The following is a 27,796-nucleotide window of genomic DNA, read 5'->3' as shown; positions in this document are numbered from 1 at the left end:
GTCTGTATAGGCTAAAAGAGAAACAGAGTTGCCATTCAGGTAAATCATCTGGCTTCAGATACAAATTTATTAACCTTTTGGAGTTACTAGCTTCCTCTTGAGAATGTTGAAAGGATAAAACTACAGTGACTTCTCAGATTCTCCCCAACTAAAACTCTGGAAGCAACTGTCTCCATGTCATTGCTCATTATAGTCCTTTTGAACATGAGTGACTAGTCCAAGCAAGATACAATATGAATCGCAAGTCTGACTTCCATACTGATTACTGTAATGAGAAGTTGCAGAGGGCATAAAGTCTTCATGAGGACCAACTCATCAATCCCTCTGCAGTTCTTCATGTGTAGGCATGGTATGCTTTTATAGCAGTCATTTTATTGTAAGACTAAACATTTCATGTGATTTTTTTTCATAGACTAGTATGTTAAATGCTCAGGAATCCTGAAATCCCACTTCTTGTAAATATTGGTAGTTAACTAAAATGAGAAAATTTCAGTCTCTTATCCACTTTACTGTTTTGACTCTTTGTGTTGCTCTGGCTACATTCTGTAAGGATTGATTGGTTCTTATATACTGTCTGTCTGTTCATCCATCCCTGGACACTGAGGAGACCCTGTCATCAAGATTACCAAAGTTTCAGGTCCTCAATGAAAGAATGTCATTGCCATACCTAAAGTTCATCACTTACCTGACACTAAAATATCTCCAGGTGGCCACAGTCCTGAGCTGACACTGGTGAAATGTGCACTTCATCCACTTGAGTGTCCTGTGCCTGTATACTAGTTGGCACTCTGAAGGAATGGGCTGTTACAATGTGTGTGTGCATCCTACTCAGTCTGAGTTCAGCAAACAGCATCTGTGGTGCACTTAGGACCTGAACCCTCACCTGAGGATCTGGCTGTTGCAGGTACAGCTTACTACAGCTACTGTCTGAGTTCTGGTTAATGCCATACAGACTCCTGAAAGGTATTATAGCATCCTGTCTGGCACAGTACATGAGGGGCAGAGAGTAACTGGTTTTGGTGTCACCCTTAAGAGGTCAGAGAAGAAAGAAGCATCCTGGGTGAGGGGCGGGGACAAAATGCCCTTGGGCTGGCACTGACATCTGGTCATGACTGCTGTGTCATATCCTCTAGGCTGAGTTCGCTATGACCACTGAATTCCTTCAAGTCATTATGGTGTCACAGCTGGGCGGTTGGTTTAGCTTGCAAAGGGAGTTTTCATTTCACAGGTAGAGATTGTTCTGAAATGTTCTGATGTCCATTAAGTGAGAGAATGAGTAAGTACCCTCATGATCTCCTTTACTGTTTTTTGGTCTTGAACTTTCTTATTTGAGGGAAAATGTTATCTGTCAACATTATTTCTGAACCTTCAATGAACTGTTTCAGGCCCCTGAAGTTTTTCTTGGATGTATGTAATGTGATGAGCAAACATTAGTCTATGCAGCCATAGTTACCAAGTCTCTGAAGTAGAGATAGGCAATAAATAAATTAATTAAAGCCCTAACCTCACCGAATTCTCCTTCCCAGCTTACTATAGTTACTAGTGCATGGTGCAGGCCGAGGAAGGGAAGTAAAATGTTCCAAGTCTATGAGAACAATTGTGACCTGTGCGTACAGTAACACAAGATAGTGCTTTGTACTAAAAGGCTTGGGTAAGATAAGTTCTGGAAACTTCGTGTCCAGATTTCTTGATGCAACCCCCAACCTTGACTTGGCTCACAAACCCAAGGGAAATAAAACCAGTTGCTCTTAGAAGCCTTTCTTCCTCTAGCAGCGCCGCCTTCCTCCAGCTCTGCGCTGGCTGCTGGCCTCAGTGCTACTGCTGTTGTGGCCAGGTAACGTAGGAGGGCTCCGAGATCATTAATGAAGCTGACTTACGCATCTCTTTAAAACTAATCAGGAGGCTTTCTGGTGGACAAGATGGCCATACGGCAGATCTAACTTAACCAAGTCTGTCTGCTCTAAATATTCAACAATCATTTCTGGTACTAAAAAAAAAAGAAAAAAAAAACAACTTTTAAAGCCCTTCATTATGTAGATATTTGTAAGTGAGTTAACTAGTCTTCTGCTTCCCCACTCATTTGTATACACTCACTTCTGAATGCTCATGGAGGAATCACATTAAGCTCTAGCCTGACCTTCGTGATTTTACAAACAGAAAGTCAGATTCTCATGATTCCCGAAGTGACATACTATTGGAAGCCCATATCTACAAATTAGTTTTAATTGAGTCTCACTCCTAAGTATTCAACCCATACAAGTATTTCTCCTTTTAATCATTTATTTGAGTAACATGAACAAAGCGGAGTTGTTTGGTGAGCCATGCAAATACCTTACAAGGGAGGCATCAATCTATGTTACAACCCTAGAGAAATAAAATAGGCCTCTACTTTACAATATTATTAGTATTACTTATAACTCAAAACACAATTTATAAAGGATGCTTAGTGCATATTCGGTGATGGGGAAAATGTCCTCAAAAATTAAATACATGTCATTAAGGGAAGAAAACTTTTAAAACCTAAGAACATGATAAAATAAGAAATAGAGTGCTCTAATAATACATATATAATACACATAATAAGAAATTAGTTTCAAAAGGAGAATATCTCTAGAGACCTGAAGGTTTACTGACCAGATGCTATAGATGGGACAAGCAAAGACTTTATACTCTAAGAAAATGAACCCAGCCAATCCATTTATTAAGTTGTCCTTTGTGATTAGCACGGGCATTTGTTATTGGACAGCAGAGTTGTGACTAGAGCGGTGGAAGGGATAAATAAAGAAATGAATAACATTCATTTCCATGTCATTTTGACAAGTTTGAACACACAAGATACACGAGTTAAATAGTGAGCTCAAGGACTAAAACATGGTGAAGATTGGAGTCATCATGGATGGGTTCTTACCGCAAGAGGCAGAAACAATGCACAGTTCTTTTTCTAGGAAAATATTTGTAGATTATGCTTGGTTAGTTCAAGTACACAGAAAACATATGGAAGTTTTCAAACCTATTTTCCACAGTTCTTGTAAGAAGTGCTGAGTACAAGGTATGGTTCCTCTGTGCTGAAAATAATCATTTTAATTGGATTGCTTCTTTGGAAACAAGACAAAGAGTACATTGCTAAAAGCTTCTGCGCCATTTTCAATATTTGTAATAATGTAAGTGCTAGAACTGTGCCTCCATTTATATGCAAAGGCAGTAATGCCTTCTATGGGCATGGAGACTGGGGAAGACTCTAAGAAGAATGTCTGCTTAAATGCAAGCAGACAAAGTATTTTTAACTTCAGATTAGAGGATCAGCTCTACCTTTCTTAACAGCTTTTTGACCACCCGAGTTCTGCTCTCAAGGTCAATTTATGTCTAGCCTTTTGTTTATCTAAAAGGGGGATGTGTCTACCAATACCATGCCAGCTATAGATGATCTGGAGGGTAAAGGGCATGAACGCATAGTTCTGTGTGATGGGCTGAAATGTCCACTTTTTATTAAGGTTCCAGACCAAAATCCACACTGCAAGAAAGCCAGCAGCTGACTTGGTGCGTGTTAAAATGTACTTTAGACCCTGAAACACACTGTATGTCTTTCTTCTAACAGCAAGTCAAAGACTTGGGTTTTATAGTATGTCATTAAAAAATATGAAGTATTTGTTAAAGCTTAGTGTAAAAGTTATTCTTTGTAAAGAATTAGACTTACTATTAAAGACCTTATAGGATAACATCACTGGATTTAACTAACGCAATAGAAAATCAGCTTGGGCCCTTCCAACTTCAACTGCATTGAATTTGTTTCATTTGTGGTATTCCATAAACCCCAAAGGTCTTTTTCTTCTGTGTATGAGAACTCCGTGTGCACAAAGGAAGATGGAGAGCTTTCATTCCTTCGTTTTCACTTTCGTTCATCCCTCTGTGCTTGCTCTTTGTTTAAGTATACTTTTGTGGGATGTCTTTCACACATCATCGCTCTTGGCTTCAAAGGCCTCTTTTAGTAACGTCTCCCTGGCTTGACGTTCTTTTGCATTGATTTAGCTAAAGTGCATGTGTGTGAAAACCTACATGAACATGTTGTGTACAAATAAAACCACTAAAAAGGGAAAGTCTGTGACGTCTAGTTTAAATACACACACACACACACACACACACACACACACACACACACACACACACACATGCAGAAAGGGAAGGAATCTCGCTGAAGTGGGGAAACGAAAGTTTGGGAATTCCATACTTCAGTTCTGTCTCGATTTTTTTTTCCATCTAAAATAAGGACGATAAATATTTATTTGGCAGAAGTCTCTGGGCAAGCTGTGTGTGTAAAGTCAGTCAGCTCACAGTGTTGACCATGGCTGTGACTTTGAGGCTGCCAGTAACTTCAGGGTGTTCCTGTCCTGCCGCCATCTTCATATTCGCACAGTTAGACTTTCGTTTAGTTGATAATAAATACTGATAATAAGCAAAGGGCTGAGAGTAAGGCTTTTTGGTGCTAAAAGATTTATCATAAGTATGATGACATGAAAAATGATAGTTACAGTAACCCCAAAATCTTGGAAGACTAAAAACTATGACAGTGTTATTTACGTGACTGGTTTAATTCTAAAACTAGGTGATAAGAGAATGAGAATTAATTTTTCAATAAAATAATTCAAATTTAAGTGAGAATAGAAGTAATGATACTCTGATAATTATAAAAATTAACAAAAATATAAGCGGATAATAAAATAGAAAATACTGCAGCAAGAGCTTATCTGCCTAATTATTTTTTTTACTTTTAAAAACATATTAGGATCAACTTAACTATTAAGTTTTCTATTCACGTGGATAGAAATTCCAACTCAGTTGCTAAGTACGGTTTCAATATGAAGTTCTTGTAATCTTAAATTATTTCTTGCACTAATAGAAGTTGGAGGTATATCAGAATCCCAGAAAATATTTTTTTTTGGTCAACATTGAACCCCATGTCAAGCATCATGCATTCAACACCAATTCCTTCTCATCTTACCCACTCACTGAGTGTTAGGATGATATTTTCTTTGGAGAGATTCTTATAGTAGAAGCAGTATGAGCCATCTTGCAAGATAAGTGAATACTTGCTAGATGCCCTAGGACTGCTGCTTTTCCATGTTTGTGTGCTTAAAGTCAGTTGTCTTATTCTCAGAACTAATGGCATTCAAGTTCAAAGTGGAGAGAAAGTTCAGTTCATATGAAATAAGCCAGTGTTCTGGGAAAGGCAGTAAAGGTGAGTTATAAAGTTTCTGTCAGATCAAACATGGGTCAGACAGCTATAAAAGACAGAGAAATTCATTAAAAAAAATACAAGTGAGTCTAGCTTATTTTTAAAGTACTTTTAAATTTGACCTCTATTTTAAATGAATGAAACTGGAAATGTTATATGATTCCCTATGGGCATGAGTTGTGTCAGAGAGATGCCATAGACCTGCAACTAGCAAGTCTTCCTAAATTTGGGTCTTTTCGCTGCATAAACAATTTGGCTGTGAGCTGTCCATGTGCGCAAAGCTAAAGTGTGTACAGGTTTCATCTTAAAAGAATTCATATTTATTCGGGGTTTCGATAGACAGGTGTCTGCTGCTTTCCACAGTACTGGCCAGAGCTTCCCCTCCACTCCTTATACACATCCTTTTCAGAGTGCTAAGAGGGTTTTTTGTTCCCTTCCCGCTAGGGGAGGAAAAAGAGAGGTGGCCGATGGAGTTCATATCCAAGGGCATGAGATCTGTAAATGCTAAGATCTGAAATTACCAACTGTGGTTGATTGTTGCTTAAATCTGATTTGGGGTTCCATAAAGTTCAGTCAAAAGAGGTTCCATGTGGTTTGTGTGAAGACATTTATTGCAAGCCCCATGGTGCAATGTACAATGTGGATGCCTTACTGGAAGAAGGTGAATGCCCCCAAAGTTGGGTAGAATCGAGAAATTAAGAGTAGCTGAGCAAGTTACAATAGCACAGGCAGTTACCATCAGTGAAGTCAGCCAGCATGTCATAGTGCTGTAGATGATGGCATGGATTCCAGGGTCAGAGAAGCAGCTGGAGAAAGTCACATCAGTGTCTGCTTCCAAATGAGACTGGAGATTGTCCCAAACATAGGTATAGGAGCTCACACTCAAGGTGGACCATACCTGCTAGAGAACATGATACAAATTATTGAACCAAAACTAGAGCACACGTCAGAGGCTAGGACTGGCTTACTGCTGATGTGATGGTGGACTTGAGCTTCTCATGGCCCTCTTGATCGCTGAGGACAGCTGAGACAACAAATGGGGACTGTTATGAAACTAGTGGGCAAGCTGAGCAGTGGTGGTGCACGCCTTTAATCCCAGCACTTGGGAGGCCAGCCTGGTCTACAGAGTGAGTTACAGAGAAACTGTATGTCAAAAAAAGAAAGAAGGAAGGAAGGAAGAAGGAAGGAAGGGAGGAAGGAAGGAAGGAAGGAAGGCAGGGAGGAAGGAAGGAAGGAGAAGAGGGCAAGTGGCTTGGAGGGGATGGCAGGGAGCTACATGAAGACTAAAACCGTTCAAATAATAAGGAATAAAGTGGCTCAGTCTGTCTGCATGAAGACAGAATCCAGCAGCAAGATCTAAATCTTTACCTAAAGAAACACTGTTTTTAAAAGGCAAGTAAGTGTAAGGTGTGCCTGCTCATGGTGCTGGGCTATCACACCCTAACAAAACAAGCCCTATGGTGCTGGTGGTTGTTTATGCTGCTATCTACCACTTACCCTTACTGAAGCTCCAGTAATTGTTGGCTGACTTGGTCTGATTCAGTAGCGTTTGGTATTCTCATACATCCTTCATTAAAGCAAAGATAGACGTTATTCTTCTTTTGAAAAAAAAAAACTGCATAGCTATTTTGTGAGTTTCTGATTCTCCTTTGCTGGATGGTTCATTTTGTCAGTATTGCTAGTGACATTTTAGAGTGAGGCATCCTGGAAGAGTGAGTAAGCCTAAGCCATTTGAATAAAACTTTAAACACAACCATACTTTGCACGGTTTATTTCATGTGCTCCCTCTTATGTCATTTGAGGCACTGGAAATGAGATCACAATTCCCAGAGTGCTGGGACAGTTCACTGAAAGGTTAGCCCACCTAAGTTCATAGGAGTTTTCTTTGTGATAGAATTAGAGCTAATTTCCACTGTTGTTTTTGGAGAAAACTGTAGACTGTAATTATGTGTTGGCACTTTCTAAACAGCTCCCTGTATTGTCATATTATTTTAAATGAGCTCTGTTTTAAAATGACCTTTCATGTTTTGATTGCAGTAATATAGCTTACACTGGTCTGTAGTTAGCAAAATACAAGGATCCAGTAAATGATAGAGTGTTGACACAACTCTAGTTAAACTTTTGTTAAACATCACTAGCACTTCCCTGGGTTTAAGGAGAGGCTGGGGGGTTGGAGGGAGTAGAAATTCCCTATTCTGCCACAATCCAGTAGTCCTGTTGGATGGAAACTGTTTTAAATAGAGTAGCTAAGACCCCCAGGTAGCAAAGATAATAGTTATACAAATATAAAAGTACAGGGGAAGCATCTTGTGCAGTATTTGTATAGCAGATTCATCAGACTTTTCAAGTACAGACTTCAGAGTAAAAGTACCATCTCCCAGAGTAAGGGCAGCAACACCATCTTTATACTGGGGAGATGCTGCCCAAAGGCAGAATCTGCAGCGAGCCCTCCTGGACACACCTGTGCTCTGCTTCATTTCATTGCTATATTAGTAATAGAATTTTAGTGTTGATTTAAAAGACAGTCTGCCTTAAAACAGATTGAATAGTTTGCACACTGTGAATTGTAATTAAAGAGTAAGGGGTGCTTATTATGTCAACAACTGGCATGAGAAACCCCGAGCAGCAGGTGACCCCAGCCATGTGATGCTTGTGACAGCTAGGACCCCTTTATACTGGCTTAGCAATCTGAAAGTCCAAATTGAAAGAAGCCCAGGGGCTGTGTATTTCATTGGATCCCAGGGGACGTACAGGATACAGCTTCCTTCTGTTTTCCTGGGAGGTCGCCAGAAAGTTGGTAGAGCACTGTTTCTGTCAGAGGCTGAAAGAGAAAAGAAAAGCGCACACAAAACACAACAAAACAAAACACCATACACACCACAAACCCATCCACCAATCACCCCCAGGACCATGCATTTGACATTTCCCACAGTCTTTCCAAGACCACAGTGACTGCAGTGTCAGCACTGTGTTCCTGGCTTGGAATCATTGGAAATGAGGCCTCAGTGTTTCAGCATTGAAACAATATTTCATCTTCAACAGCCAGTGATTCTTTTGGTATACAACCATGAGAGATGAACAAGCACACGTATCAGATTTGCCTGAAATCTGTTTGTATGATGCACTACATTCTCCTGGCCTTCTAAAATGGGGTAGATATCCAAATTTAGAAAGATAAAACCACACTTATAATAAAGGAAACAGACCAAGGGCACATGTCATATGTAGCCCTAGTTTTATTGTGATGAGTAAACCATTTGAAATATGGTCACATTAACGGTATGCCATGGTGAAAAACACAGAGCATTTAGGAGTTACATCATGAAAATAGACACCCCACCCTAATCCCAACTCAGGTGTTGGTTTAGGCAGAAAGGTTTGCTCTGTACTCACTTAAGAACCTGATTGGGGTAAAGAAAAGACACCTCCCTTTCCTGGCACCTCATATAGGTTACTAGGCACCCATCCTTCTGTCATGGCATCTCTGTAGCCAAAAATAAAAGCTGTGTCTCTTTCCTGGGTAACACAGATATTTGGTAAGATGCTTTATATTTATTTAATTGTACGCATGGTATGCATGTGTGCATTCATATAGGGTGGGAACATGTGCCTGCATGTGGAAGCCAGAGATTGACATGAAGAATCTTCCTCAGCCATTTCCTATTTAATTTATTAATTTATTTATTAATTTAGTGCAAGGTCTCGCACTAAACCTAGAATTTGCTCCAGGGAGCCCCTGTCTCCACCTTCCAAGTGCTGGGATTACAAGTGGGTCACTACACTGTCCCCTCATCACATGTGAGTGCTGAGGATCTGAACTTCTGGTATCATGCTATGTGGCAAGCGTTTTATCCACAAAGTCATCTCCTCAGCCCCAGGAGTTGGTTTGTAAAAATATTTTTGAAATGTACGTAATGCATAAAACCACAAAAATTACCCACACCAATGCTTAAAAGACATGAGCACATTGTATAAAAGTCGAGTTAAACCTACCATCTCCTCAAGCATGTATTATTTCTTTTGGTGAAAACTTACAAAAATTCTTTCTTCTTGCCCTCTGAAGTGTGTAGTGTGCTGTTCTCCATTGTCAGCAAAGATCTCCAGCAGCACCTAGAGCAGCTTCTGCTGGTCTCACCGTCCTTTGGGACCAATGGTCCCACTTTCCCCATCCATCTTGCTAATGTTGATTTTGAATTTGGAGTTTCTCAAATCAGCTGATTATGGCTAATTATCCTACCCTCAGGACATGGAACCAGGAGGAAGTGAGCTCCATATAAAGCTAGCATACCACCAATCCCTAAGTGCCATGCTGTTTAAAGCAGAAGGCGAGGATTCTCTCAACATAGACCTACTATTTTCCCTAAAGAGAGAAAGGCATGTTGGAGTAGTTGCAGTTTATGAGATGTGACTTCATATGCCTTGGTGCTGGCCTGCAGGACAGCTTCAGGACAGGGTGCCATCGTTCTTCACACATGCCAAGTTAATAGAAACTTCTCCATCTCAGAACTGCGTTCAAGTGTTATAATGGAAGGCAACTAGTTTTGCATGCACGTGTGTTCATGTGTGTGACAGTGTGTTGCGTGTGTATGTGTGCTCTCTATTTGTGCTCATGCATATGTGTGTGTTAGTGCATGTGCATTTTTATGCAGGTGCATGTGGAGGTCAGTGGCCCATGTCACATGTCTTTCTATATCACTCTCTACTGTAGTTTTTTTCTTTTTCAGTCATTCCCTAAACCTGCAGTACACTGATTCTGCAAGATTAGCTGGCCAGTGAGCTCTAGGAAGTCACCTGTCTCTGCCTAGATAGTGCTAGAATTACAGGCATGCACTGCCATATCCAACTTTTTAGCTGGGTGCTGGGGAACAGAACTCAGGTCCTCAAGCTTGTGTGCTGAGCACTTTGTCATTGAAGAAACATCTCCCCAGTCCTCAATTATTTTTATTTGGAGCCTATTTTAAATTTGTAAATAATTGCTTTTTATTTTTATTTTTCAAAATCAGTTTCTTTCCTTTGTCAGAAGGAAACCAAGTTTTTCAGCTAGTTTTTACCTCAGTTACCCAGAAAAGATGACATATAAAAGTAACTTAGGGACTGAGACAGGAATCTGATGATGAATACATTGTAGACCAATGTCCGTAGGAATGCATGCATGCCAGTGTTCTCAGATCATGTCTGTTCACACTTATTTTTCTCAGTTTCTCTCCCTCTCATTGCATAACTCTAAATATTATTTCCTTAATCTTTATTTGTAATTAATCATCTTATACATTTATTAACCTGCTTTGTAAGTATTTGTTATTTTAACATCTTAAAAATCATATTACTTCATGAAAATCTAAATGCAGTCTGTTAACAAATAGCATTATACAAAATGAAGATATATAAAAATAGCCATCTTCAGAACTTTCAGTTAATTTTGAAAATGACATTTTTTTAACGTCTAGTCAGGTTTCCAAAAACAGAATTTAAAAGTGTTTGAGATTGTGCTAAGACTTCAGACTAAGGATTAAAGCAGTTCAGCTGAGTGCCTAGGGCATGGCAAACGGGCTCCACACCTGCTTGTCACTAGCCTGGCAACATCGGCAGCACAATTCCCAGAGCCATGTTATTAAGTGGACAGAAGGAAAGAGGAAAACAAACTTTTGCGTGCTTTGGGCTTGTCTACAGGACTTCCATGTGCTGGTTTTGGTTGATGTTCTCCGCAGCCCAGTTGACATCTAGTCCACACAGCGATGGGCACTTCTGCCTGGCTGCTAGTATGTCCTGGATCCCTGACATATATGGAAAGGCTTCTGTGATGATGTGGAAACCGTAAATAGACACCTCGCATCACGTACTCGGGCAGTTTCCTGTAGAGAGCTAAGAGGACCCACAGTGAGCCGTGCTTGACCAAACTTTACTACTATTTGGCTTCAGGAGCAGAAAGTGCTCTTGAAGACTCGTATCCTAGAGATTTGCCAAGACTTGTCTGAGTCAAATACTCCCCTTTTCAATCCTATTTTTGTGGGATCATGTTTGAAATATCACATTATCAAGTAGGATAATTGTGAATGTTAACTGATACAGTGCCCAGCTCTGGTAGAGGGGAAACTACTTTATTGTATATAGCCATTTGAGGAATTTTAGTCTTACCGGGAAATGTAGCTTTTTTTTCTAGCTGGAATTTGTTTCTCCTAGGAGACAGAAAAGCCTGTGAGCCATCTCAGGGTGGCTTCATCATCTTGCCCAGACTGGCCCCTCCCTTCTCTGTTCCTCAGTTCCAGCCCCCACACCCACTCCCAGTTACTTGTACTGTGTGTGCAAGTGCTTGTGTGGGTGAGCAGGAGCCGGTGCCCTCTGGGGCTCATACCTTGTTGGTAAGACAGATGGGAATTACAGGCAGTGAGAAATGAAGCAGGAGCAGAGGTCCACCTCAGTCAGCAAGGTGCAGGGCCAGGAGAAGGAGTGATTAATTCTGCCTAGAGTCTCCTCTTCTGAGCTGGATAATCCTTGAGATTCAGAACAGATATCTGTGCTGTGTTAACGTGACTGTCAGGTACTGGGAAGGAATGGAACCACTTTCTGTGCCCAAGAATGTGAAAGCAAACACTGACCTGTGCAAATCCACCAAGATCCTTTCAAATGCTTGACCGAAAGCTATGGAGTAAAGTGTTAAAAGTTTTAACAAATGCATTTTAATGTCAAATCAGAGTTGGCAAACCCAATGGACAGTGTCCTTGAGATGAGTGATCATGTCACATACCATTGCTGTCCAGGAGATGACAGTCCCATGGCTATTTCTGCAGTACCAGTGGGTCCATGAAACCTGGCAGGTGTCTCTCATTCCCCAAACTGAGGGGCTTTTGAGTTCACTATAGATTAGCCTGTAGTGTAGTACAGTGCAGGTTTTAAATTCAGCTAAGCTGAACCTTCAGAAAACCAAATCAAGGAGATGCAAGAGGGGAGGTTTGGTTTTGAGCCAATAAACTTGTTCATTAAGGGCAGAGGGTTGATTTGAGCAAAGGGATGCCCATTTTCGTTTTTTTAGAAAATATTTTCACCTATTTATTTTATTTCTACATGGAATGAGTGAAATGTGGTGAGCACCAGATCGGCGCACTTCCCACCTAAGTGGTACTATTACCACTGCCACCTCCAGAGCTGCCCTCTCCCCAGTCCTACCTCCTCCCCTGATGCTGCCCCCTCCCCTGATGCTGCCTCCCTCCCCTAATGCTGCCCCTCTCCCCTGATGCTGCCCCCCATGCTGCCCCCTCCCCTGATGCTGATCCCTTCCCGATGCCACCCTGCCCCATACCATCTGCCCTTTCTCTGGTTGTTAGCTGCCCGCTCTAGTTCTATGACTCTTTTCCCTGGTGCTGTGCCCCCTCTCCTCCCTGGTGTCCCCCACCATCATACCCCTTGATTGCACCCTCCCTCCAGTTGTATTCCCCTTCTCCCCTGGTACTCTGAGTGGTCCCGTGCTGAAAGTAGGTGAACCAGTTCTTCAAAGGTGGGATTCTGGCCAAGAGCAGGGAGGCCTTTGTGGAATACCCGATCCATAGTGCTGACAATAGGCATGTCACCCAGTGAGTGCTCATGAAGGCCCAGTTGGAGTGTTATGTCAGTTATCTGAGTATATTCCAAGACATTTTCATTTCCTTGTTTACATCTTTAAAATACAAGTAGAAAATCTCTACCTGTCCAAAATGTTGGTAACAAGAGAGATTTTGATACACAATAGAATTGCAGTTTTGTGTTTTTATTCACTGTGATTTTTTATTTTCTGTTATTATGTTGTTTATTATTGAAAATAGATTTTTTTCATATTAATATATTCTGATTATGATTCACCTCCCCCAGCTCTGCCCAGATTCTTCCCACCTCCCTATGGACCAAAATCTATACCCTTTCTTTCTCTTTCTCTCTTTTTAGAAAACAAATAGGAAACTAAATAATAATAATAATAATAAACATTTAGTGTGTTAATGACACTTCAGTTATTTCAGGTTTGTCAGAGAGATATTGCATGCTCTATTTATTCTCTTGCAATCACTAGTTTCTTGGGACATAAAATTTGTAAGAAGGAAATTATTTGGACTCAAAGAATTTAAGAATTTTAAGGGAAATCTCAAGTTAATTTGTGGTGCTGCCTTCCAGTGAGGTTAACAAGCCCAGACTTCTCATGATGCGCTCTGGAGTCCAGGTCTCCTGACTCTGAACCCCGTGTTCTTTGAGGAGTTGCTAAGCCAAATACCTCGGAGGTTTCCTGGAGGATGCTCTCACGTTTGTGAGTAGCACTGCAGAGTCAACAGGATAATGAAGTGCTCTGCTGGAAGAGCGCGCGGAGGTTAACTTTACGTGGAATGTTACAGACCTTGTACTGCAAGGTGCAGCCAATAACAAGAGAAAAAGCGAGCTGGCTCTCTGCCTCCCATGCAAAGGTTATTTTTCTTATTACAACAAAACTAATTAGTGGGTTTTATAATGTAAGAAACCGTTGCCGTTAGTAAAGTTTCCTCAGCGCCAGGAAGCAGATGGCGGCGGTGAACAGTGTTTTCCTTTGCCAGGGTTTGTATATGCTTCGAAACCTGCAAGAGATTTTGCTTTTCTGGATTCATATTTCTGATCTTTTTTATTTTAAAACAGAAATAGAAACTTATATTTAAACGTGCTTGCATCATGTGGTCTGTTTGACATATCGTAGTTGCTTGAAAATGTTGAATAACATTTGATATTCCTCATGAATTTCTTTTTAACCAGTGTTTTATGCTTCATCTCCTTGGGGAAGGCAAGACTTTGCCCTCAGAGCACCACAACAGGGACTTCTGGTTAGTTGGGAAAAGCAGCCCATGAGATCTTGTTGTTTTTGTCCCCAATTTCTACATAAATACCAACTTTTCTCACAGAGGTTTCTTAGAGCTTGCCTCTCTTCATTATGACATCAGTGTTTGCAGTGCGGATAGTTTACTTCTGTATCTGCTAGTGAGACATTACTCTCTGTTAATTTAAAATTTTCTTTTTAAACTGTTCTGGGACACCTTAAGCATATCACTACACCATCAACAGAGTGGTGGCATTAATAATAACACAGTGTGCGCTGCTTTTAAGAACAGTTGCAAGCCCAAATGCTTACAATGATGTGGCGTGAAGTAGCTTTGTGTTGTGTGATAAGGACTTAGCACTTTTTGACTGAGACTATAAGACTCTCACTTAAACAAGAAACAGGGATCACTAAATGTATAAAACTAAAATATAAAAACCAATCTGATTTTAAATTATTTAAGTAAAAGTAAGAAAAAAAATTGTCCACAAAATACTATTTTAACCCATTTTCTGATACTATAACAAAACCCTAGAGGCTGGATAACTTACAAAAACAGATTTATTTTTGAGTTTGGAGGCTGAAAACCTAAACACGATGGCCCTACTCTAGCAAGGGTCTCATTGGCTTCCTCCCCTCGTGACATCATAGCAGGTTTGCCCAAGATGAAGGTATCAAGTGGCAAGGCAGAAAGACTAGGGAGAAGTCGGCCTTAACCACGGGCTCACAGGAACTGTGTCATCTTCCCATTATCTCAGTGGCATAGCTGCTGTCCTCTAGGTCTCACTGTCAGAGGTTCAAGTGTCTCCCAATACTGCTGCAGTGGGGAGTGAACTTCCGGCAGACACATGAATCCTTTGGGGACATGCCATGTGGGAATCATAGCTGCTGTTAACATAGGAAGTCTCCTGTGGGACAGTGTGCTGTTTTGAGAGGTGATGCCTGCCTGGTCAGTCAAAGAGAAGACAAGAAAGGCTTCCAGGCCTTCTTCCCATGATCCCCATGACAGACTGGGGAACGATGGTTCCTTCAGTTTATCCTCACTTGCCTGGTCACTCACAGATGGGATGGGGGCATCGGGTCACCTTCATTCTTGGAGAAACAGATTTTCATTTCTAGCTCCTCCCGTGTTGGCCGCGCTTAAACTTTCTATCTCCTTTAGGGCTGTTGTTTCTGTCACCTGGTCAACAGATGCCTGTGCTTTGTTCCTACAAAACAAAACAACAACAACAAAGAAAACCATTTACAATAGGCTTTTGTCTTATTTTTTTCTAATCCCCAAATAATACAAGACAGAATTGAAAAAGGATATGTCACACACTGTCTTACTGTCCTGGTGCTGATGCTGCCAGAGTCAAGAATCACCAGGGGCTCCTGGGGGAAAGGTGCCTGCTGCTCAAGCCCCATGACCTGAGTTTGAGTCCAAGCCCCATGAAGTGGTGGAAGGAGGGAGCCAGTCAATGGTTGTTCTTTGGCCTTTATAAAGCACATTCTGTGGAGCTCCCAACACACACACACACACACACACACACACACACACACACACACACACACACACGCACGCGCACGCGCACGCACGCACACACACACACACAATTTTTTAAAAAGAGAGAAGTGCTCCCAGAGGGATGGGTGAGATGACTCAGCACATGTGTGAGGACTAGAGTTCAGATCCCCAGCAGCTTTGTAACTGCCTGGCAGGGTAGATACCTGCCTCCAATCCTGGCACTTAGGAAGAGGCAGAGACAGGGAGGGCATCCCAGAGCAAGCTGACTAGTTAGACTAGCTAAATATGTGAGCTCTTGGTTCAGCCAGACACCTTGCATCGATAAGTGATGGGGGAAGACACTCCTATGAACCCCCAGCCTCTACATGCCTGTACACAGGATTGGAGGCTGAAAATCTAAACACTGTAACCCCAGCTCTGACAAGGTTCTCCTTGGCTACATCACATCATGACATCACTATAATACATGTGTGTGTTATAGACATGAATAACAACACACACATGCATGTAACTTTTTTTTTAATTAAAAAGAATTGATCGTGGAGCCCAGTAGGTATGGGAGGGGCTATGTGAAAATGGGGATGGGATGGCAGGTAGAATTGCCTGCCCTTGTTTCACACACCACCAATGCAGTAGCCTCTGCTTGAGTGTTTTTGTTTTTCCTGCACGTTCACTTTTACCACAAGTGAAATACATGAAAAACTAGAGACGAGAGATTTTTGTTGAATGCAAAATAAACAAATAAGCCCTTTCTGGTTTATAGAAATTTCTGTCTCCCCTTCCTTCCACTAGCAATGTTAGAAAGCCTTCAAACTGAAAGAAACTTCATGAGGGACATCAGACAGAGGTGGGCACTTAGAGATCCAGTGGCCATTTCATAAGGAACGATCCGAACGGGTGGGTTCTGATAGTCCCTCGGCTGCTGGGAATTAAGGAGAGTCTCCCAGGGTAGGAACTGACCCACTGCAGCTGCCCACAGTGAAGAAGCTCTTCCTCCAAGAATGGCTGATGGGATCCATGCTGACTTTTGAAGACTGAACTAGAATGTACGTTATTTGATGCGATATGGAAATAATTAAGAAGAGACCACCTAGTAAACATTACTTCTCACTAAAATAAGTCTAGATAATAATATTTTAAAATGCAGCTTTTAAAGACGTAGATCCCAGGAAACTTCACATGGCTAATCCTACACAAACTCTTATCATGCATTGTTTGGAAGACAATTTAAATTCAGGGTTTTACTGAGCAAGATACTCTTCCATTCTGAGTTACTGGAAGGGGAATGCTTTTACTTCTACCTAGATAGAGTAAGAGAGGAGAAACATGGAGACTGTCCTACAGTGAAATCCTGCAGGACGGTTAGAATGAAATGGAGATAGAGATGAAGACTGTGTGCATGGCCCCTGTGATTAGTGGTGGAGTTTGGAAAGCCTTTCCGAATTTCAGAGCTAATTAGGTGAACTCATGTGTTTTCATTATCTAGGTTTGTTTTTCCTTGTTATGTGGGGTGTTTGCAGTTTTCTACTTTGCACCAACTCACACATTTTTGAAATTTTATAATCCTGTGCAGCTTTGGTGCTGGATGAAAGTTTGTGGAGGGCTACTGGCTAATCTTCTTAGGATGTTCAGCTGCTCCTTGCTAGAAAGTTACGCAGAACTTGATGTCTTCCAAGTGTAGTTCAAACATCCAAAGCACTTGAGATTAACACTATGTGAAGAAACTTTAAAATATTGTACTGCAATTAATTTTAAATAACTTAGCACTGCATATATCAGGGGGTGGGGGAAAGCCATGATAGACTCCAAATGGAAACTCCAAAAAGTGGAATGATTCACTTAAATCATTTGCATCATTTATCATAAGGACATAGAGGCTCAAAATATGACTATTTTCACTTGAAGATGAGTGAAATTTGAAAGACTTATATTCCACCTTAACTCTACTGTGTTAATACTGGGGAGTCTGCTGAAGGGACATTTTGGGTTAATCAAATGAATAGCTATATATTGAACATTTTGATTCTATGACCCAAAGACAAGGAGAAAACTGACTGTTAATGTAGAAATTGAGATCACATTATTTTGCAGATGTGTGTTAGAGAAAGTATTTCTGAAATACTTTTAACAGGATTAGGGGTATAGCCTAATGGTATACTGATTATCTGGCATGCATATGGCCCTGTGTTCCATTTTTCACACCATTTAAAATAATAATATTGTTGGGGATAGAAAGATGGCTTCAGGGTTAAGAGCACATGCTGCTATTGCAAAGGACCTGAGTTCAGTTCCCAGCACCCACATGGTGGCTCACAAGGGATTCAACAACCTCTTCTGACTTCCACAGGTACCAGGCATGAACTTGGTGCATATACATACATATATGCAAAACTCATACAAATAAAATAAATTAACCCTGTTTTTTAGAAAGTAGTGTTGTCCTAAATTCTAGGCTTACAACTTGACTCAGTTCTTTATTCAGGAGCTTTTAAAACACAATGGGTTTTGTTTGTTTGTTTTGGTTTTGGTTTTCTGGATGACATAATGGGTCAAGATATAAAGAGAAAGCATTGTTGTTAGGCTTGAGTGGTCGGGGTTGGCCAAGTTACTGAAGATAAACACTTGCAACTCTTAGTGAGCTATTTGTGGTCATTGATAATGTAAGAAGAGATGGTCTGTGACTTACAAGAAGAATTGCACATGTGTTATTTCTAATTGTACTTACCATGAGCAACAGTGAGCAGGTACCTCGGAGCCCTTTCGGTGAGATGGGCTGCCCTGCCTTGACTGCAGCCAAACTAGCAATGTAGCTGCTAAGGATCTGCTTCAGGAGTAGAACCTGAGAGCCGAGAAAACTTTCTGAGGGCAGGTGACCTCCCTTGTTGCTAGCTTTTCCAGCTTGAAAGGTGAGAATTTACATGTCTAAGGGGGAAAATGGTTGATTTGAGGACCATAAAGTAGCCCTCTGAGCCCCAGTTGGCTGTCCCTCAACACACAAACAAAGCACGGGCCTTGCAGGAATGCAGTCCTGTCCACACCAGACAGTCTACCCCAAAGCATCTATGGCATCGTCATCTTCCAGGCTAGGCCCAGTTGTATTTCGTAGCCCAGAAAGCAATATTCTTTCACTTTCTAAACTCAGTTCTGTTTCAACAGAGCATCAGTCCCTGTGTGTCCTAGCATTGCGCTATCTGCCACAGAAAAGAAATCACATGGAAACAGCCAAAGTGATACACTTTGAAAATTGGCTCCATGCAGTGTACAGTTAGAACCTGGTCACTTCCCATAACCAACAAGGCACGTTAAGTCACACAATCCAACCTTCATGGTCTTCAGAGTTACGTGTTAGGATGAGTGAAGGGAGGCGAAAGGCTTCCCAATCCCACACAGCTAGAAGAGATGCCAGGAAGGGGCTGGAACGCAAGTTTTCTTGCACAAAACCCTCTGCTAAATTTGCCATTTCTGTGAAAGGGAGGACCCAGGTCTGATTATGAATAATTCTTCACCTCTTCCACCCATGAAGTTGTTACTGCCACACACAGTTCCTGTTTTAAAATTATTTTAATAGTTTACATTTACAGCCATGCCAATTTTGCAGCGATCACATAGCATTTCACCTGTAATACCCTCTCCCTGTTTCACTAGAAATGATCGCCTCAGCCATTACCTAATGGTCAGGATCCAGACGCCTGTAAATAAGATTACTAAGGTATCTTTAGTTGCACAGAGTGCCGCATCAGTAAAGAAATAAACACAACTGTAAAAGTGCACGGCTGCTTCTCTGCCTTGAGCATCAGGAGACAGGATTCCATTGTGAAACGTTACAGCATTTGTTTTGCTCTCGCTGTCCTGACTGACTCGGAGCTTTGGGGTTGGTGTTTTACTTTTCCTCATTGTCTGTTCCATGGTATAGAAAGTGGAAGCTGTGTAGTAGGTGCTGAATTCACAGATGGGTGGATGAAATGACCAAACGCAAAGACAAAAGAAAAGGAGCCAGTGTCATTTCAGGAACATGGTCCCTTCCCATTTCTTTTTCAGCTAGAAGCAGTGGTGTGAGCATGGCAACCCTGCAGAATCTTTGGCTTGCCTCAATCTCTGGTTCCATCTCTCAGCAGTATGCGAACTCCTACATCTAGGGAGATGGAACCTTTGTGATTTTTTTCCCCCAACTGCAGACTCAGCAGCCTTCTCATTAAGTGCCTGTGCTTTCCAGACAAATCACTGCTGCTCCCTTCTCACTCACGGCTTGTCGCAGACTTATTTTCTGATCTGGATGTGTCAAAGGGGCCACAGTGACTTGAGATTAGGTGTCTCCTCCCTGCCTGCCATGCTTTCTGCTTGCCTCTGTTGGTGACTTCTCCATAACCCCTTCCTTCATTATTCCTTGTTAGGAGAGAAAATGTCCCAGTAACCCCTGCTATCTGGTCCCCCCCCCCCAAATTCCTAGGAAGCCCTACCCTGGGGGCAGGACCCTCTTCTTCCAACCTTAACTGGACTTTTAGACAGTTGTCATTATCTTTGTCTAAAGGTCATAGCTAAATTGAATAAGAGGAAAGCTGTGTGTTCCTGCCGATGCACAAAGGCAGTATTGACTTCCCTAATCCAGTTTGCTGAGGGGTGAGAGAATTAAATTAGATATCTAAGCGCAGAAATTGAGAGCCTTTGAAAACAAAGATAAGGAGACAAGACTGTATTTTCCCTCTTCCTGGGAGCTCTGAGCTCCGGAGTTTGCAGGTATGCCATCTGATCCATGACTCGCATCGATCAAAACTGTGCCAATGCATATTTAATCAGCGAGGGGACCTGGGTGCATTATAGCCATCATCCCGATATTGAATGGACTGTCAGACTTTTCTGAACGCTCCACCCCCACTCTCCTCGCCGCCGCCCCTCCCTCCCCTCCCTGCTTTGGGAAGCCTCTGCATTTTCTGAGCAGCTAAAAAGTTGCTTTGTTTTTAGCTGCTGATGCATACGTTGCCACTGAGGAGAATACAAACAAGTAGGGTCCTGACGTATTTATTTTGTCTACCAGTCCAGTTCCTTCGCAGAGAGTTCTAACTCTTAAAAAGCAGAGGGAAAAAAAAGTAAAAGAGCAAAGGAAGATACCTCTTCTTATAGACTGTTTTAAAGAATGACCTTGTTAGAAGTAAAAGGAAAAAAAGATTCCAATATAAGCCATAGGAGTACAGAAGGAATAGTTTCTATTATTTTGTTTGAACAGCTCTGTGTTTTTGAAAATCAGACTGGGTGTTGTTAGTTCCTCAGTTTGCTTTGGAGCTCGGGTTCACCGTCATGTCAGGAGTCTGTCTCACCATCAGGGAATCCAGCGAATGTGAAACAGGTTTTCTGCTTTTGCTTTTTCAAAGATTGGCAAATAGTTGAAGCTGTTGTTGTTTTGTTTTGTTTTGTAAGTTTTCAAGGTTTTATGGTGGCCTCCATTGGTAGGCAGTCTTACAATGCAGAGTTACAATTTTGCCACTGATGGATTATCCCGTCAGATGATGGACACCATTGAAATCCAGACCTTACTGTCAGACAGAATTAACGCACCAGGTCTACTCAGAAGAAAAGGCAACAGGCTGGGAATGCATTCTTGAGTCCCTGAAACTCAGTAGCATGGTCTAGCTCAGAGCTCTTGACTTTTGAGGTAGCTTCTTGCTGGTAAGGTAACCAAGATTTCCCTCTCTTGGTACAGTTTGCTGTGGAGGCTCATAGGATGTCATTTGCATGCATTTTGTTACACAGACTTCTACAGCTACTACAGAGACTACTTCCAGGCTCAGAGAAAGCGTTGCCTGATAAACAGACTTTACACACTAGAGTCTGTCTGGAGTAAACAACAGCAAGGTGAGCCTGACACTTCCATCAGTGAAGATAATCCACCCCCTTCCCCGAGATGGGAGTTAGGAACACTTTCTTTAGAACCAGGTTTGTGATGCTCTTATACCAGAACCGCATCGTGTGTAGGTTGGGGTTGACTTTTTATGTGAAAAAGTTGCTTGGATGAGAAGACCTGGATGGCAGAAACATGTTGCTACTTGTGATCTATAAATATCAAAAAAAAAAAGGTGTCTGTGTGCTGTATTACTTAATCCATGCAACAGTCCTGTAAAGTTAAATGATTAATAGTGTACCCATTTTATAGATGAAGAAATTGAGATAGAGGAAATTATATAGCTGAGATTTTTTAAAAGATACTCCCTTAAAAAAAAAACATGTAACACTCTCTTCAATAGTGAAATACAAATGCGAGCACTTGTCCTCTCCTGAACTTGACTAGCATGCCCTCTGCAGAGGGTTCTTTGATCCTAAAATAATTCACAAACACCACATGTATGAATAATAGCACATAAGCTTTTAACTTGGTTGTGCATTGCTCTCCCTAGATGGGTTTACTTTTATGACATAAATGTGCATGGGAACCCTTTCTGCCTCAGATAGTGTAGGTGACGGTTGTCATTGTTTTCAAGCACAGAGACAGCTTTAGGGACCTGCTATAGAATTAGTTACAGAGGGAGTTGATAACAATTCTGATTTGAGATAGTTTTATGGTAACATTTTTTACATAGACTTCTGTCTACCTACGAGTAGGTAGGTGGTCAGGTTGACTCAGTAACGGTAATTCTGAATTAAATCACAGGTCACCATTGCATGTCCCTGTGTTCCTCTCATGGGAAAAATAGAATAAGTATTTTAGTGATTTTTTTAGGAATACATCCTCATCATGGGAAATGTGAGAAATTACTTCTATCTTTTCTGATCACTAGCTTCCTATCTCTGGCTTCGCTTACAACATCACAGGAAACAATTCCTTGAAACCCACCTGTTATGAAGACTGACACTTAGTGAGTGAGTCGTGTTGTTATTGCTTCTAGAGTGAATGAATTCATGGCTTTGAAAGCTAAGAAATGACTCACCCTAGCTGTCGGTTCACAATAGTTACTCCGTTTAATTTGTTCTCAGCTTGTTAAAACTGCATCATTCCACAGGCTCCTCAGGCACATAGAATTTAACACATTGAGAGGAGGTGATGAGATAGTTACTCACTACTCACCCTAAACAGTCACATCATCATACACAATCCTGGCTAAACAGATGGGCTTCGAATACCAGCATTAATGCCTGAAGTCTAATTCCTGTAAAGTTACTATTTCACAAACTTCGTATTCAGAAAACTAGTATAAAAAGAAAAAGTTTTGAGGAAGAAAAATAACCCAGATTACACAGCAGTCTTATGTAGTCTTTGAAAATGCCAGTCACGGGTGTGGCTCAAGAGTGGATCTCCAGAGCAGCTGGCAGCCCCGGGGTGGTCCGGTGGACCCCTTCCAAGTAGTTGCTGCATAAACACAGCCTTTGCTCTCCATCGAATACAACATGTGCAGACTAGCCAGGCCCTTCTGGAGCTAGCTCTTCCCCACCTCATCTCCCCATTATGTAATCACTTCGGTTAGCACACAAACACATAGTTCTAGCCCACTAGGAAAAATTACAGAGATCAAATTTTTTATCTTAACATAAAGATAATACTTCCTATTCAAAGAACCACGAAGCATTTCCATTCTAATACTTAAGAAAACATACATGACATGATTTACCCTACCATTTATCTGTTTTAAGAACTAGGTCATTGCATGTTAATTTTTCATTAGGTGAGTCACGGTTGTGTACATGAATTGACCTGAAATATTGGTTTAGTTATTTGTTGTGCAGAAAGGATTCTGTACATTCTCTAGGCGTGTTAGTCATGTTTTTGTATTTTCTGTAGTTCAGACTTAGTGATAATTTTACAAAATTGTTTCTCCTTCACCAGACCATGATGGATAGCGTTCTGTTTAGCTGATTGTGTGGCATTCTTCAGTGCTTACCTCTAAGCCATGAGTGTGTCTCTGCACGACCCATGCAGTGACACTTTCCATTCTCACATAAGCTTCCACAAATATCTCTTCTTAGTTCAGCCCTTAACATCTTGATCCTATAGAAAAACACAGAGAGTATTTCTAAATGTAGTTTTACAACAAGAATTCCTTTAGTAGCAGCAAGAGACCAATAAGCAAATTGTGACTGTCATAAATGGCATCTTCTAGAGACTCTTACTGTAAATGTGTGACATCCGATCAAAGCACAGTAATTCTTAACCTTGTGCTATCAGTCAGGGACAGAGTTGTTTCTATTCTAACTACGCAGGTATAGAAGATAACATATTTAACCTGGCTCTGCGATAGAGTACTCACCCTCTCAAACCATAAAGACAGAAACTTACCTGAAGTTTGCAAGTTGTTATTGGCTACAATTATGGAAAGCCACCATTGATTATAGTCAGAGCAAACACTCATCTCCTTTCTTTCACCCTGGGAATTCCCCCAACTCTTCACTTATTTTCAGGATAGTATCCATTCCGATCTTTGAGTCTCTTTCAGTTAGATGATAGAGAACTCTGACTCTTTGGGACAAAACTTTCACCTTCTTTCACTGAACTGGCTCATTTTTTTTTTTCCATGTCTGGATGCCTTCTAAGTTTCTTCTTACTGTCTTTCAGTTTGGGAGATTAAGAACTAGACATCGAATTCTAGCAAAGGCTTTGCAGGCTCAGCTTTAGTCAAATCACTGTGCGTGTTGATAGCCTGAAACTTAGACTGAAATGTTTTTCTAGAGACCAAAATTTGTGCTTTCATGGTTCGTAGACTTGTGTGACTGTTTCACTGGCCGAGTGGGAACTCTGCTGTACATTTAGCAAGGGGAGGCGTGGACACTGCCATGTGCCTGCTCTGCTCTACTCAGTTCTCGGTAGCCATCTTAAGGCCTGCAAGGCACTCTGTGGCCGTTGGAGAACAACACATGGCTTCCCTCCCCTTTGTCCTTCTGAGTATGTGAAATGTTCCTGCCAGTGGTCAGTTGAGCCTGTGTACACTCAGGGCCTTCTGAGTGTTGGACAGTGTCCTCAGCTCAGCCTGTGCTAGCAGGTCACCAAGGTACTTGTCTACAGCCTGTTTCCATTATGCAGTTTCCGGATAACCCCATGTCAGAGGGATATGCCTCACCTTCCCTTACCAGCAAGTGGGGTACACAGCAGAAACAAGAATTGGGAGTTTGTATCTTGAGTAGTTACTGAGCTCTGTGACTGGGCCAGACAGCCTGTCAAAGGGCCTAGAGAGAAGAGGAAGTGACTCCGCAGGAGTCTGAATCACCACTACACAGCTTCCATCAGCTGTACCGAGAGAGAGGTGTGCACAGTGAAAGACAGATCAGAGGGGAAGGGATTAATTCTAGGTCAAGGACAGGGAAGATTGGCAATATGCCATCTTTGCAAGAAGCTTAATTAATATAAAATATAGGGACGTGACACCTATATTTTCCCCTCATCACTTTTACCACATTCACATGTTTTATCATTCTTGCATTCTGCTGAAGGAGTGCATCTTGGAAGGGAACAGACTTAAGGTTGTAGGGATCGAATATGTATATAAGTTAGAAATTCAGGACAAGGTTCTGTCCTTCTTGTACAAGTTATAGAAGCAGAGACCAATATGTCGACATTAGGATTTGTTTTATCCTTTCTCTAGTGATTATATTGACAATGGACTATCTTTGAGTACTGCAGCAATATAGCTGTGGACGCCATAAAAATGCATCGAGAGATGGCTACCAGTTCACTTAAGAGGTCTTCGCCGAGCTTTCAATAGGCAAACCCTGTCTATTTTAGTCTTAAATGTATGGTCATAAATTGTGTAAAACCAAAGGAAATATCCCTTTTCAAGGTTAGATTGATGTTTGAGGTTTGTTAAGTAAACAGCAAACAAATGCCTAGCTATGGGGGAGAAATGGTTAACTCTTATTTTCCAACCACAGCATTCCAACCCCATCATTTAGATACACTTTAAGTAGTATTCTTTGTAAAATGTAAGTAATATTCATTGTAAAATACAGATGTGTTGGCTCTTAAACTGGGAACCATTAAAGAAAGTCACCACTCCGGTGCATGGTGATTGGGGAACTTCCTATGTAAGAGAGCTATCCCACTTTGTGCAAGTCAATTTGTTTTGGGGGGTTCTAATTATTTCAGGTAGTCAGAAATCAAACAACCACACAATAATTGACCCAAACAGAAGGACATGAAGTCTTCTCCCAATTCTCTAAAAAGTATATAAAAGAAAAAAGTAAAATAAGTATTAATTTTGATAGTATTTCAATGCAAATGCTTAGGAGGACTTTGACTTGCATCGGTTGTGTGTGGTTAGAAATTAATTTGTAGCCGGGCGGTGGTGGCTCACGCCTTTAATCCCAGCACTCGGGAGGCAGAGGCAGGCGGATCTCTGTGAGTTCGAGGCCAGCCCAGTCTCCAAAGCGAGTTCCAGAAAAGGCGCAAAACTACAGAGAAACCCTGTCTCGAAAAACCAAAAAAAAAAAAAAGAAATTAATTTGTAATTCCTGTCATCTGGTTGGCTCCTTACTTAGCAGCATCCGTGACCTTTTCCATTCGAGAAAGGGGCAGTGTTTCCCCTCATGGAACAGCACCAGGATGGGTAGAGAATAATTATCAAAAGATTTAGGGCACTCGGGTTTTCATGTGGAGCCTTGGCTCTGCTTGAGCCTTCCTGGGATGGAATATTTTAGCCTGACGGCCTTGGGTGGTAACATTCTCCGGGTTTTGAATAAAACTGGGAATTCATGCTCAGATCCCATTTTGGCTAGATGCCTCTTCCAGTGTTTGTGTCTCAGTGTTCAGGGCGGTGTGGGACCCGTGTAGACCGATCCTGAGCTTTTCCCTGCCGCTCAGTTCTTTGACGCTCCTCTGCTTGCTCTTCTGTGGCTGGGAATTTTAAACTAGCTTCGAACATACCTCTTATTCAGCTCGTATTGCTCCTGTTTACTGTTTCTCTAAAGGTAGGGTGAGGGAACAAATGTTTAAAACAAAAAGTGAGCCGGGCGGTGGTGGCGCACGCCTTTAATCCCAGCACTCGGGAGGCAGAGCCAGGCGGATCTTTGTGAGTTCGAGGCCAGCCTGGACTACCAAGTGAGTCCCAGGAAAGGCGCAAAGCTGCACAGAGAAACCCTGTCTCGAAAAACCAAAAACAAAAAAAAAAAAAAAAAAAAAACAAAAAGTGAACATAAAGATATTTACTATAAGGTTAAAAAATGTTGGGGGCTCATTATCCCTATTTTGTTTAACGTAAGTGAATAGATAGTTTAATCCCGTTGTCTTTTGTGTATCTAAATTGACAGAAAAGATGTTTTCCATTGGTTTATGGAGAAGCATTAGTTAGAAAGATGTCACACCTACAAGTACAATTTTAGCGAAGCTATCAAGAGGAGAATTATATTTGTATGGTTTTAAAGAAAATGTTGTGTTTGGTAAAATTTTAGCTGTTTTGTGTATGATCAAAAGGTATTTCCCTAAAATAAATTTAGATATTTTGCTTTGGTTTTATGTAATTAATGGTTTAAGGTTTTTCTAGAATAAAAATAACAATGGTATGACTCTTTTTAAACACACTTAGTTTAAAATGTTCAACTTTTAATTCTTAATAAAAAATTATAGGATTTTAGAAAAGAAATTTCTTAGAAAAGAAATATAGTAATTGGCTATATTTTAGATTGTCTATTTTAATACTAGTTTCTGTCATTAGAATTTCAAATCCATTACGATTTCTGGTTTTGTCTATTGTAACAAATGACAAACAGCAATTGTTAGGATATAAAGTTCTTATGCTAGATTTAATTTTTTAAAAATCAGCCTTTTTATCACTTCTTTTTTTTTTATTTTTGACCCAACAGAATTTTTTGTTGTGTTTACAAGGTTAATATTGTCTGAAAATTCTAAAGTAGACATAGCCCTTCTAGTACGCCCTTATGATTGAGAAACTTATTGTCTGAAAGTGAGGAGTCTTTTAACATCGCAGCTTAGCATTTCTAGGTGAAAGGTCTCTGGGAGTACCACTTCTTTGTGCAGACTCTCCAAAAAAGAGAAGGGATGCTATAGCTAGGTCCCAATGTCGTGACACTTTCGGTTTGGTCATGGTTACATGCTGTAACTCTTGATTGTGTTTTGGCTTCTTGCTGAAATGCAGTCGGATTAAAGATAACTGATTGTAAACCTGTGACATCAAGGTAAAGTTAGGATCCACTCTTTCCACAGGTATAGAGCTTTTAATATTTTTATTTCAAGTAATTATTAGTGTCTGTTGGCCTAAATGTCTGAAAATGGTTTATTCTCTTTGAGATATGTACCTCAATTTTCCTCTTTTCTCCCAAACATATA

General features: G+C 41.0%; 1 protein-coding gene across 8 annotated transcripts in view; it reads left to right on the top strand.

Annotated features, from left to right (window-relative positions):
* Nfia (nuclear factor I A) overlaps positions 1–27,796 on the top strand; it is a 544,849-nt gene that overhangs the window by 350,685 nt on the left and 166,368 nt on the right. The window lies entirely within an intron of this gene.

The sequence above is a fragment of the Peromyscus californicus genome, unplaced genomic scaffold (genome assembly GCF_007827085.1).
Source record: "Peromyscus californicus insignis strain IS unplaced genomic scaffold, ASM782708v3 Scaffold_5__1_contigs__length_169319896, whole genome shotgun sequence".
Classification (NCBI taxonomy): domain Eukaryota; kingdom Metazoa; phylum Chordata; class Mammalia; order Rodentia; family Cricetidae; genus Peromyscus; species Peromyscus californicus.
This window is presented reverse-complemented; position numbering and strand designations above follow the sequence as displayed.